Consider the following 10,491-nt stretch of genomic DNA (forward strand, 5'->3'; position numbering starts at 1 on the left):
GTCCCATTGCGAGCCAAAATGGCGATCACGTGTTGGATTTCGTGAACAGTTGGGTGATCACTGAAGGGCTTGCGGAGTTCTTGAAGTGCCTGATGGGAGTCCGTGAGGATCCGAAAATGTGGAGGGGGTGGCGTTGCAATATTGTAGGTCAGGTGATCCAATGCGCAGAGGATGCTCTGAAGTTCTGCTTCCAAGGGAGACGAGTGGTATCCTGGCCGAATGACAGAGCCATCCAAGTCCGGCCGAGCTGGGCAGCGCCAGGCCAGACCCATATGGGAAGGCGAAAGGCTGGCGTCCGTGTAAATGTCCACTTCATCTGGCAATTTTGCCGCAAGGACACGCTGAAGGGCTTTCTCACGGGCAACTGGTCGGGTACGGGGGATACCAGTTCGCTGATGGGCCACTGTGACAGGCGGGAGTGACCAAGGGGGTGGCGGTGGTGAGGCCGAGCAAGCGTCGGAAGAATTCGCAGGTCCCAGGCGGAGAGTGCTGCCCCCTGTGGCGTTAATGTCCGCCTAAGGTCATGTTGTCCGAGAGTTTCCGCGAGAAGCTCTTCCATGGGAGGCATAGGAGCAGCCCGTTCGAGAGCATCGATGCGGGTATGCCTGGGAAGTCCAGTGATGGTGCGGAGCATGGTCCGATAAAGGACCGCTAAATGTTTCTTATGAGTCGGGGATAGGCTGTAGGCCGGAGCGCCATAAGTGAGACGACCGACCGCTACCGCCCGACAAAGCGTGAGGCACGCCGATTGGTGAGCACCGCCAAATTTGTTTGAGAGACGAGAGGTTAAGTGGAGCATTGGCTTCCAATTTTTCCGCAGTTGACTTATCCACTGTCGAGCGCTGTTGTGGCTGGCGAGGGGGATGCCGAGCAAGCGAATATGACCACAGTGGGAGGAAATGGGTGTGTCGCCGATGTAAATTGTATGATGCATACTAGTGGGTGGCTGGTGCAGACCGTGGACCAGGAGAAATTCGGTCTTCTCGGGTGCTAACTCAAGGCCGAGAGTTGGAAGAGTAGTGGAAAGGCTGTTCACCGCCGCCTGCAATTCTGTTGCCATGTCCTCCGCGCAGTCGTAGTCGGCGGCCTCAACCCATACTGTGAGGTCGTCGGCATATATGGCAAAACGAGCTGCAGTGTCCCGTTCTAGGTTGCGGGCGACGCGTGCCATGGCCAAATTGAAAAGTACGGGTCCAAGGACAGAGCCCTGTGGAACGCCCCTATCTAGATAAAAGGTCCTGGGGCTCCATCCTGGATGCGTGCTGTGGAGCCGAATCGGTCGATTTTCTAAAAAATTCCTGATCCAGTTTTGGGTCCTTTGGCTTGGAAAGGCTATAGCGAGCTCTTCAAGGATCGCTGCCTGACTAACATTGTCAAAGGCTTTTCGCACGTCGAAAGTGAGGACATAATCTGGATTACCAGCTCGTGACGTACGGTTCAGAACGCGTCGCAGTAGCCAAAGGCAATCGTGAGTACCAAGGTGAGGACGGAAGCCAGTCTGGGACGGATGGAACCACGGGCGTACATATTCCAAATAATACTGAAGGCGGTTGTTGATCAGGCGCTCAATAAGTTTACAGATGGTGGGTGTAAGAGAAATAGGCCGGAGATTAGTCAGCACAGAAGGGTCTTTGTTTGGCTTCGGTATCGGGTGAACCAGTGTCAGTTTCAGTTCGTCCGGAACGTCACCAGAGGCCCAGTAAGTGTTAATTATGTTTAGCAGTACTGAGTGTGCAGACTCGTCCAAGTTACGCAGCTGCTGCCATGTCACGCCATCATGACCAGGTGCAGAATGTGGTTTGCCCTGGTGAAGAGCCGCTTGTAACTCCCCCATGGTGAATGGGGCATCGAGATTTCTATCCACGTCTGAAACCATTATGGTCGGCAGCGGAGGGTGCGGACTGAGTGAGGCACGCGGGAAAAAAGTCGTTATCAGGCGATGTTCTACGTCCGCTGGTGGGTCCCGGAGAGTGAGGGAAGCGAATAGAGTAGGTTTTCCCTTGCGCTTGCCCGACAAGCTCCGAAACGTGCTCCACAGCCTGGAAAGGCCTCGTTCTTTACCGAGCTTAGCACAGAGACTATGCCAATGCTCGTTGGAAAGGGAGCGCTGGTATTGTCGGATGATTTGGTACTGACGACGCATACGAATCAGGTCTCGGTGACGTTTGCCGTTGGTTAGATAGCGAGTAGTGAGGGTTTGCACGCGCTTCCACAGGTTGGTAAGATGAGCGTCCAGTGCGGGTGTTGCAGAGTCACATAAGATTTCCTCTGTAGCGTGTGCTTTCGCAGAGTGTATGGCAGCAGTGAACTGCGGTAAGGTTGCATTCTGAGGGATACGGAGGGCGGTTCGAAAGGTTTGCCAATCAATGTGCGAAAGATATTGTCGAGTGCGGAAGCGCTTGCCTCGGAGAGTGAGAAGAATAGGATAATGATCACTACCCCAAGTGGTGGTATAGGGGCTCCACGTGCGAATCACTCCTGTAGTGGCAATGGTTAGGTCAGGCGAAGTGTTTTTCTGCCGTCGATGAAGACCCACACGGGTGGCTAACGTAGGGTCATTAAGAAGAGAGAGACCGCAATCGTCAATCGCCGTCTCAAGGCACGAGCCGCGACCATCCGTAGAGTCGTATCCCCACGTAGTGCTTTTCGCATTAAAGTCCCCGCCGATGACAATTGGGGTGTGGGGATACTGCAAGACAAGGTGGCGTAACCAATTATAGTTAACAGATTTCTGAGAGCCGGTGACTGGGCGGTAATACACAGACGCCGCGAGTAGTGGTTTCCCATCAGGTAGGCGCACTTGCACTATGACCACTTCGTGATCCTTGGAGCATTGGCCCGGGACGGACACCTTGCAGCAACCAAGGTCTGACCGCACTAAGACAGCCGCTTGTTCCACCACTGATGGTTGGGTGGGAGATGAGACTTTGCCTTGGTGAGTTATTGACGGTTCCGAATAAGTTGTGTAGCCTCTAATTTTTGGCATGGATCTGGTTTCTTGAAGAAGGATTAGAACAGGCAGAATTTGCGCTACTCGACTTGAAAGAATGGGAGCCGATTGATTAAAACTGCGACAGTTCCACTGCAACACGCAGAGAGACCGCTTCATTGTCCAAGGGTACTGCGGGGAGTAATCTTTCTTGGCGGTGGGTCCGCTTCATTTGGAACACCGGGAAGGGTTTGGATGAAGTTCATCATAGCCGTAGTTTGCTGAGCATACTGTTGTGTGAAGGTCCGGAGCTTGTCCATATCAGCCAACCGAGCGCGACGTTCTTGCTGTATGTCTGCGCGAATGAATTTCAGCACTTGCATAATATCGTTCGTTTCAGTACCCCGTTGCGAGGTAGCGGTACGCTTGACGCTAGTACTACGGCTCTTCCGTTGCTTCGGCATCGGGGGCAGGGGGTTACGGAGGGCCGACTTCGCATGTGTAGTCGGGGATACAGTTGTGGGGGGTTGAGTACCGATAGCTGATGTTGCTGGCGCTGTTGTGCTAGAGGGAGCTGTTTGGACGGGCACGGTATGGGACCCTTGGCGGTATGCTGCAATTTCAGCCTTGAGCTGCGCATTCTCTTCACGAAGCAGATGGAGTTCAGAACGAAGGCTATCAAGCTGGGTTAGTACGGTTTGCAGAATCGAATCACCTGTTGGCGAAAGTGAAGGTGGGGGACCAGCTGTAGCGCTAGCTGGGGGAGGCACTCCATCGGCAGTGCTGGTGCTCGAGGTGCCGTGAGGACGTACACGATCCGCCCAGGATACTCCATCTTGCACTTTGGAATAGGAACGAGGTGGGGAGGCAGTGCGGGCAGGACACGTGGGGTCCACCGCCAGATGACCATCTTTTTTACAAGCCACACAATAAAGTGTGCGCTCGCATGGCTCAGCTTCAGCATGACCGCGTCCACATTTGCGGCACACCGGTTGGTGCGGGCAGTACTTCGCCATGTGCCCGATGCTGTGGCATGCGAAGCAGACCATTCGCTTTGGCTGGTAAGGCGACACTTTAACTATAGCCATGTAATATTTTACCACGTGTGGTATCGTAGGGGAGTCGAAAGTCAGGACTGCTCGATTTGTTTTGCCTATTCGTTGCGCCGCCAAGACATCCGCTTGCTCGCAGCGGATCCAATTCAAAATTGTTTCATTTGAATCTTCAGGTTCCACTGTGATTACTCCACGGGAAGTGTTGGCACGGTTTGGGGAGTGTCTGACCTCTATGGGAAGGTTGACCAAACGGTTATTGGCCTGGAAGGAGAGACTCGTAGTTGCAAGGAGGCGGTTTGCGTGCTCCTGGTCATATAAGGTAATCTGAATGCAGTTTGCAGCGATGTCGTAGCGGTGCGTAGCGAGTTCAGCCATTTCGGGGGTGGGGGCAAGAGTGCCTAACAGATGTGCGAGGGCATTTTTAGGTATATCGCGCACACTGATTTTTGTGAGTGGTCTCAACAAGAAAAGTGCTCGGGGCCTACTTACCCTGTCTAGGCGAGTTATTGCAGTCTTCCGATTTGGCTTGACTCGAGTCCAGATCTTCCAGGGGCCGTCATTATCAGAATGGCTGCCGCCTTGTTCCATCACTTGACCGTCCGTGTCTTCAGGGGTACTAGTTGCAGGGGTGGAGGCTGTAGCTTGCGAGAGCGCCATCGGCGGAGAAGCGAGGACCAGTTGAGCGGGGGCCAGCAAGGTGCCACTAGGAGCATGAAGCGCCGATCTTGAAAGTTGTGGATGCTCTGAAGAAGACGGTGGTGCCGCCGACATCATGCGCGAGCACGCTGGAGGACCAAGCGCGAGGAGTCCGAGCACGTGCGAAGGAGCGCGGTCGCAGCCGGCCGCCTCGCTGCCGTGCAAGAGGCTTAGCTGGCGGGCACAGTTCAATCGGCCAGGAATGCGTCACCCGGTGGTCAGATCCGCTGGAGACGAGCACGAATGGGAAGCTGGTCACTTCGCGACACTTTAGAGCACACACTCAAGGAGATAGCACCAACAAGTCCGGCACTACCAGAGGTCGAAGACGGAGCCTATGGAACACATGTCTACCTTCTTCGAGCGCAGGTGGCGCCCCTAAAAAAGACTGGCCAGTCTCGCTGCGTGAGGGTTATCGACTGCTGCAGCACACAGTACAATACATTCACATACAAAGAACTGCACCCCGTCAATCTTCCTTGAATAGCAGCTGCAGACGCCTCGGGTATTTCTGGGCAAATTGCGAGATGACATGTGTGAAGTCTGTTGAAATGGCTCAAGCAATAAAGATATTACTCGCCTCCCTGGCTTTCAATGCAGTTCAGGCGTACAAGCGTTTTGAGGGGCTGATTTATAGGTTTTGTTTCGGGGCTTGGGTGGTGCCGACATTTCGCAATTTCGAAGGAAAGGGGTGTACAAGGTGATGGCACGGCACGGGAGGATGTTACACTCTTCCTACTAGGTGTAGCGGTTAAGATAGCTGAAAGCTTGTCCGAAAACTGAAGTTCTTGCGGTAAGACTGCATAGATCTAGAGTTTAGAAAAACAAAAACAAAAAAAACGCCAAACCTTTCAGAAATGTTCGCTATCTTCAATAGCCAGCAAAGACAGTCTGTTTCACTGCCGTCACATGACCGAAAATGTTATTCAGTGCCTAACGGTGCAATGTTGTCCGCAGTCCTGAAGGGCGTTCCATTCAAATACGCAAAACCTGAGTGTGCTAATCATTTGAGTTGAGTGGATTGTTGCGCTAGTTGGTTCACGTACATAATTTTAAAAACTTTGCGCTAAAAGACGGGACAAAGGAGAGAACGTCGGTGTCGTTCTCTCCTCTCTTCCGTCCTTCAGGGCAAAGTTATTTAATTATGGGTCAACCAAGCTGTGCAGCTTTTTTGTAGTGCATAAAAATATCAGAATTTCCAAGGGGGGGCAGCTGCCCCCCCCCCCTTGCCCCCCCTTCCAGACGCCCATGCTGTCGAACACTACCTTTTGACATGCCGACGTTTTTCCCGACTGAGACGTCAGTCCCTGGAGGTGCCGCTTTACAGTTTGGGGATATCCCTAACAGTGCCGGCTATTGGCGGTGAGCGCGACCACAGGTGGCGCTGCGAAGGGCGTCTTCATGACGTCGGCTTAGGGATTCTCGCATTTGTCGTCTGCTTCACTCGGGCTCGCTCTATATGCTGTTTCTTTGCACTCGGGTAACTTTTGATGTTTGTCCGCACCAGATTTTGCGTATGCGCAACTTTTTATTATAAGACAAGACTTAAAATCGCATACACTAGCTGAGGGGGTGATTTACAGTATAGTTTTCGGCACCGCTTCGGAAGAAACATTGCCGGCGTGGCCCCTTTCCCGTGAAGCCGGTCCTGCGCGGAGAGTCGGAGCTAGGCGTCAGCTTCTGTATTCAGAAATCTTTCGGTCAAGGAAACATCCTGAGTCTAAAAACCGACAGCAGCGAAAATGCAAGACCAAAACAAAATCCAGGCCTTGGGGGCTCTCGGCTTTGGCAGAAGGCACTACGATTCCTGGTAATCGTATGTAAGGTAAAACAGTTTTTGCAACCTTGCCGAACTCTCGAAAGTATTGTATCACATCACTTTACATTGTCATAGCATGAAAGTGTGCCGACATGCACTATGGGGCGCAAAAAATTTAAGTTGAGTTCCAAATAACCTACGTGTGTATAGGCGCGTGCTGGTGCAGACTTTTGACCAGTATGGAGGCTTATAGAGCAAAACGGGAAACGTGTACGGTAAAAATACAGTAAGAATATGTTTCTTCAGACCCCTGATGGACATTTCGGTACATTTCCGACAGTCATGCCTTCCCAATATCCAGATTAATAACACTGCACTCAAGAGTACGAGGAGGAGGGGAGGAGTAAAAAAAATTCCCTCGCACTTCCCCGAGGGGGAGAGTGTGTAAGTGCGAATGCACGGTTGTTGATTGCGCGATTACGGTGGATATCGTGATCTTGGAGTGGAGAGGAGACGCCCAACACCCGCAGTCACTGAGCGGAGAGAGGAGGAGGAGAGTAGCGCCCGCCGTTACGGCGAGGGCTACACGAGCGCCCTCACGCATCGGAATGCGGAGCGCCCGCTACGCGAGCGAGAGCTCTCCCGCCCGAAGTGGAGAGGCGGCGCCCAACACCCGCAGTCACTGAGCGGAGAGAGGAGGAGAGTAGCGCGCGCCCATCTCCCCCCGTTGCTAGGGAAGACGAGGAGGAAGACGAGGAGCGCGCGCACCTGCAGCTGTTGCTATGCGGACGACGGCGGCGGACGATTCAGGCTCGCTTAAGAAGTGCATTCGCACTTAAAACTTTAGCAGTAAAATCGAGCTCGGCGGGTTCCTCAGTCCAGGACAGAGAGTAAGAATAATTTTCTTCAATTCATCGAATGTCATCCCGAGTAGGCAAGGATTTGTTCTTTGCGCCTGAAGGGGTTGGAAAAAAATAAATAGCTGCTTGGAGGTATTCATGTGTTATGATTCTTCATAATACTGTAAACCGGCACGTACACCATTTCTTGCGTTTCTCAGCGAGTATATCAAGCCTTCAACACCGTAATCATGTCATAGCTGTTCATGTTGAGATTCAGTTTGTTAGTTACGATAGAAATTGGGGGCGGAAAAGTCGGCTTCCAGTACTCTGGACAACGTCGTCTGCGCCGTTTCGTGGTGGCGTAGCACAAACCTTCTCATTGCATTTGCATGTGAATAAACTCACGCTGCGAATATGCACCTTCTTGTACGCAGCCATACCGAAAGCCAATTTCTGAAGATTGTAATGTATGCCTCACAGCCTGAAGAACATATACACACGAACTATTTGCGCCTCTCAAGCATCCCCAAACCTCATAATAAGACGTGCGTGGCGGCGGAGAAAATTTAGTGTCTTGGAAAAAACATTCACCTGATACAACTCAACAACAACGAAAGAAATGGAAGACAACCGCTTTGTTTCCTGCTTTGCGATGCGCGTGTGTAGGACGCGCTGCTTGGTGCGTACCATTAGACTGTTGAGTATTTATATGAACATATCGAAAATACTTTAGGGGAGCCTACGCATTTTGCATACTTATCGAGGAGCTCTGAGCCCTGAACCTGGCAAATAAGCTAGAAAGGAGGAGTTACACACGATTATCTGGCCGATGCTCTGAAGAAAGTTGGTCTCTCTCTCCTCATTCGTTGCAAACTTTTGCGGTATACAGCTTGAAGTTATTAAGAGCTGTCAGAAGCTGGAAAAATAACTGAATTTCTGGAAATACGCTATTCGATGCCCTAAAAGATTAAAGCGGGCGATTTTTAGCTTAGGTTTTGCTGCCCGTCACAAGCGGACCTCAGCGGAGCGAGTGTATCAGCGGCGCAAGTGTAGCAGACGACAGCGGCGTGAATCCCTAAGCTGACGTCAGAGGCAGGGGGCGCCACTCAAACATCTCACCGCCAATACTATCGTTCGGGGCATCCGAAACGGGGTTCTGCCGCCGGAATGTATGCTCTGCCCTCCTGCGCTACATTGAAAATTCAAAACGATTCTCTTTATGATTGCGATTGGTCTCCCTCGCTTTGATTTTTCAGGGTTTTTTTTTTTTTTACTCAAAACTTTTTCCAGCCGGTCTAAATTATCTTTCCTAAGCGTCTCGTGATTAGACAAGAATTCCATTAATTTTAACCATCCTCTGTTGATTGGCCGATCCCCTGATTGGGTATGTGCCATACCTAAAGGCGCAACAACAACAACAACAAAAATGGGGAATAAGGCGCCCAGCCCACCTCCCAAGATCAACCTCAAAGAACCTCAAAGATCAACCTCAACCTCACCTGGGGCGCCAGTTCCCCAGCCTGGGACGGCACAGCCCGTAAAGAGCCCGTCCAGCCCACCTGCGAAGAGTAACCTCGAAGGATCAACTGAGGCGACAGTTCCTGAGCCTGAGACCGCACCGACCGCAAACCAACCGCCCAGACAGCCCAGCCGGCTTACGAAGAGCAACCTCCAAGGACCGCCTGAGGCGCCAGTTCCTGAGCCTCGGCCGGCGGTGGACGTCCATACAGTACGCACCGAGCACAATTCGGCGCCGTGGGTAGCCCTGTGGCACGACGAGAACTTCCGGGTGGCCGCCTGCTCGATCGTCGTGTGCGTGCTCTTCACCATCGCCGTAGTGGTGTTCGCCTCCGTGTTCTACGCAGCCGGGTCCGCCGAGGACGATATCTCCGAGCCCACGACAGATACCCGTAAGGGCTCCACAAACTCCACCACTGCCGCCACGGGCGTAGAGCCAATTGCAGAAACCGATAAGGACTCCACAGACTCTACCACCGCCGCCATCGACGTAGAGTCAATTGGAGCTCGCCAAGGCAAGCCCGCCAAGGCAACTTCGATAAACGCACCACACGAACAAGACGACGCCATCACCGGCGACGTGGTGGCCTCACGCCAGTATCTCGTAAATGAGGATGATACGAAGCAAACATTTGTAACATCACTCGAACAGTCCGCCACCGAAAGGAACGGACGCAGCGCCGTTGCACCACCCCGCGGAATTCTTGCAAACCATACGAGTGAGCCGATTGTTGTTGCGAAAAGTGGCGATTACACCGTACAACGGCAGGAAACGACTGACAACAGCACGTCCTTCTTCTAAGCTCAATGTCTGTATTGAAAAGTGTCAGAGACAAACTTTAGCTGCATTATGCAGTATATGTGATATACAATACGTTCGACCCGCTCCATGTGTGAGCCCTGAAGCTCCGCTCCAACTAAGTCAAAGTCACGTTAAATGTACAGCTCTGCGATTTTCTCACTTTCTACATATATTTCTGCAAAGGTGAAGTTTAATAAATGATAATTTAAAACCCATGCTCGTGTTGTGCGCCTATATACGTTGATTTAATGAGCAGGGGTAGCGAAATGCATGATAAAGGCGCAAATTTCTTTGAATTTGGTGTAATGTTTCAGTGATCCTCCTACCCGGATTGTTTTCACAGCGAAAGGGCGGCACAGTATAGATACCTCGGAGATAAGTGCAGCAAATTTTATTGGCAGCAGGACAAAAGGCTCCGGTTGAACATTTCAGGGCATAAATGAAAGCAACGGGGGTGACTTGCGACACGCAGAATTCCAACACCTTCAATCTCCAACTACTGCCAGCCGTTGTTTCCACGCGGCTGTTTATGGAAGGGTTTTCCCCATTTCCTGGCAATCGGGGAAGGCAAAAAAAAAATGGCGGTCACGTGGTCACTCGCTGCCGTCGCTCTCTGCAGAATGAGGAGACAGAGACAGGGAGAGATCCAGTCTTTTATTTCTGCGCCTTTGTCCGAGGGACTGCTTAGCTGCTTGGTAGATTTAAAAATCTTATCTAGCACCGGTTTGTTTCTAATGGTGGTTAATAATGTGGTCCGACAAAGCTCTTCAAGCTCTGTAGTGGGTGTCAGCCATGCCTCGCAGTCAAAAAAGCTCCTTGTGGCAGGAATTAGTCGGACAGCATCTCACATCTGCTTTTAGGGGAGAAGCCCCCTTGGGGCTCGGGCTGTC

The sequence above is a fragment of the Haemaphysalis longicornis genome, unplaced genomic scaffold, assembly GCF_048455015.1.
Source record: "Haemaphysalis longicornis isolate Haplotype H1 unplaced genomic scaffold, Haemaphysalis longicornis Haplotype H1 scaffold_7, whole genome shotgun sequence".
In the NCBI taxonomy this organism is placed as follows: Eukaryota; Metazoa; Arthropoda; class Arachnida; order Ixodida; family Ixodidae; genus Haemaphysalis; species Haemaphysalis longicornis.